The 3,707-nt window shown below is 39.7% G+C and overlaps 1 protein-coding gene across 1 annotated transcript in view; it reads left to right on the forward strand.

Moving 5' to 3' along the window:
* LOC112136174 (ephrin type-A receptor 7) overlaps positions 1-3,707 on the forward strand; it is a 130,011-nt gene that overhangs the window by 105,488 nt on the left and 20,816 nt on the right. The gene's annotated exons all lie outside the window — the stretch shown is intronic.

Here is a 3,707-nt window from a genome sequence, read left to right on the forward strand (position 1 = left end):
AGTTGGTAAAACTCTTGGAGTGATTCTAAAACTTTCAGAAACTGTAAAACCTCGGGCTCGGTTTAGGTAAAAAAGTGACTTTAATTGAGTTTATGACTCCACCTGAAGCATTTCTTTTAACCCACAATTACGTCACGTCTTTCTCTTATGAACTGAAGATAATCAGTGATGATAATCCTAACATATGGAGGGCGTCATTAAGAGTTTTTCTCAGAAATGAGCCGATGGATGGATATGGGACGTCTCATGAATGCTATAAAAACACATCAAACTTAACATAGAAATCACATGTTCTATGTAAAAGATACAAAATGAAACAAAAAGAACAATATTTGAAGACCCAGTTTGATAAAAGTGGTGTTTAAAATGTTCTTGTGACATTTTCTGTAAGATGAATGATGTATATCAAAACAATTCAGCTCAAAATTGCATTTCTGAGTATTTGAATCTGGACCATCTGGAAAAAATAAGGTGGTGAAGATTAACGCTTTAACCCACGCGGTTAAACAAAACGAATTAACGTGTTAATATTTATTAGCGCAAACTAATAACACCTCACAGAGAAACAGTCCTTCACTTTGCCTCGGCGGTTCAGGCATCCACAGAGTGCTTTAAAACATTTCATCGAGTATTATCCTACTGGTAACATGGTTACTTACAAAATAAACAAATATTTAATTAATTATTAGTACTTTAATATTATTCTTTTTTTAGTTTAAATCACATCTTCCAAAAAAGCTAATTCTTTGATCCATAATCTGACATGATGTCACTAGGAGTGTTCCAAAATATTAATATTGCGATATGTCGCAATATTTAGTCCTGTGATTGTTTCTCGATAATTTCTCACCAAGAATCAACCTTTGTTTTCATTTGAAGAGGCTGTAAAGCTCTACACTCACCGTCTTTTCTTGAGACGTTCCTTCAGAAGCAGATAAGGGCCGTGTGTTGCAAGACTGACTTACGCGAGCACCGATGTGCCTATCAGCTATTTGAATTATTCAAGTTTTATTCTGTTGTTTACAACAATTTTGCACTAAATAATTACTTTACCAATGTTAGCACTGAATTTTACAGATAATTCCAATTCAATTGGTGTCAATGTTTGTCAAAGACACTAATACTGATTTGCACAAGTGTTTATTTCTTGCACAAAACAGGATAAAAGTTGTTTATTAAGATTATGTTCTAGCTAAAAACTAAATGGAGATGTGTTTTCCCCAAAAATGTGTTTTTCTATATAATGTGAGTTATTAAAGATTATTTTTACCAATTATCACATCCATCCATCCATCCATTTTCTTGACCGCTTCTGCCCTTTCGGGGTCACGGGGGTGCCGGAGCCTATCCCGGCTGCTGATGGGCGAAGGCGGGGTACACCCTGGACCAATTATCACAGTATCACTATATCACCAACATCGTTAGTCATTTATGACGTATCGCATCGTGAGGTACCCAGTGAATCCCTAGATGTCACAGTGTGTGATTTCATATTATGATTATTCGCAGTGGTTGGCATCAGAGCAGGCCCTGGGCATAGGCAAGCTAGGCGGCCGCCTAGGGTACCATCTGCCTGAGTGGGTGCCAAATTGGTCCCCTCCCCCCCATTTCACCTAGGGTTAGCCATGCAACTCAGGGCCGGGGCTGGTCTGCAAATACTGTAACTAAAACAAGAAATTAATCGCGAATATTATTTTTTTTCAGGTTTGCAATTAATTAGTTACATTTTTTAATCGATTCCAACCCCTAGAAAAAATGTTTTTGAAAAAGATGGCTTGTCATTTATGTTGCACCACTGTTGTAGGGTTTGTAGGCTAGCAGGTAGCATGTAAACGGAGAGCTCTCGACAACGGGGAGAGGAAGGCTGGCGTATTTACTCCAAGCTAATGCTCCCGCCCCCAACTTGGAGGTGAATTTCTAATGAACGCCTGCCGCTGTGCAGAAACTATATCCAAAAAAAATGACATGTTTTTTTATTTATGGCTAAAAACGATAAAATCATAATTAGAGGATCACTGGAAACACTTTTGAAATAAATCAAAAGATGATCCAAAAACTACTGTAGCTTTAAGATATATCATCTGGCTCTCTCGTTCAGATTTTTTACCCCAGTTGATGCCTGAAACTGTTAAAAGATTCATTCCTCAGGGAGAGTTTTTGAATAATTCATCTTTTGCTAAATGCTCTTTAATTAGCGACCGTTCTTTCTGAGTTCAGCTCCAATGTGTTTTTTTTTTGTTTTAATAAAGTCACATACTTTCAGAGTTTTTTCCCTCTGGGAGGCTGATAGAAATACCCGCCTGAAGTCCCAGGACGGCGAGCTGAAAGGAAGCGAGGAGTCCAACTCGTGTTCGGCACAATTATGCTTTTAGCAGGAGTGAGAAGCTGGGTGGCTCCGGCCCCAGGAGGATGGCCGCGATGATTCCTCATTTCCATCTGAACGCCTGACAGATGCGAGTTTTCTCATTCACTCCTGTCTACAACTCCTCGTCTTCATTACACCCGCGCACTCACTCTGTCTTTAATATGCGATGCCAGCACGGGCGAGGGGGGGCACAGGTTGCTGAAGCTGGATGACTGAAACCTCGTCTTGACAAGACGGATGTCGGCGGAGCCCGCGGCGGATGGCGGAGTCACCCCGGGGAGCGGCGGTGCAGGTGGAGCTGTGTCAGATAAGGAGACCTGCAGCGCTTTCAATGAGGGAGAGATGTTCAGGCTTTAGCCGCCTCCGGGGGGAGCGGCTCCGCCGTCTGCCGGCTCTGATAACGGCGCAGAGATGCCACCTGAGCCGCGCAGGAAGCAGCCGTGGAGCTGGCAGCACAGAGGCTCCGTGACCTCCGTCACACCAGCATCCGGATCAGAGAGGAGTCAGCCCGAGGTCGGAGACTTCTTTCATCAGGCAGCTTTTGGATTTTTTTAATGATCCCAAAACGAGTGAACTCCTGACCTCGGCTACATCAACTATTTTTGTAAAGGTCAAGCGTAAACTTTGCATTTTATTTACACATTTGTTTAGAAAATAACACACAGGTGTCATGAGTGACTTTCTTTACATCCTTACAGCTCAATTCTGACATTTTTATGCCTAATTTTGAGTTTGTGTTCAAATAATTTAAGAAAATTTGTTAAAAAAATGTAAAATCTTTTTCATAAAATCTATTTGGATATAAATAAATATAATATGGTCCAGGAGAATACTCAGTTCTGATTCCAGTGAGAACTCACACCTGAGGAAGACGTTTTGATCACATAGCTTGAATGTTCTGCATTACTATTATCCGACCCAGGCGCCATTTGGTCACCAGAACAGAGATTTGGAACGAGGTTGGACATTGTGTTTGTGTGTGGGTTATTACGATACTTCCACCATGATACGATATTTATCCCGATACGTCCAAAATCTCTACCAGATACAATCTTTTTTAACTTTGAAAAAACTTGGTCTGAATATAATAGACCTTTCATAAGAATACAATTGTATTTATACGTATCTAATATTCAACTTGCTTTTACCCAATCAAATTAAAGTGCTTAAATTGAGTAAATTAACTCTTTAACCTCTAATAGTAGCCGTCTGCCGCGATCTATTTTTCTGTTTTCATCACATATCTTAAAATATGTTTGAGTGAAATCTTTTTCAGAATACGTTTAATGTATAAAATCACTTAAAAAATTGTATATATTTTTTAGTTGTAGATGCTTAGATT

The sequence above is a fragment of the Oryzias melastigma genome, linkage group LG11 (genome assembly GCF_002922805.2).
Source record: "Oryzias melastigma strain HK-1 linkage group LG11, ASM292280v2, whole genome shotgun sequence".
Lineage (NCBI taxonomy): Eukaryota > Metazoa > Chordata > Actinopteri > Beloniformes > Adrianichthyidae > Oryzias > Oryzias melastigma.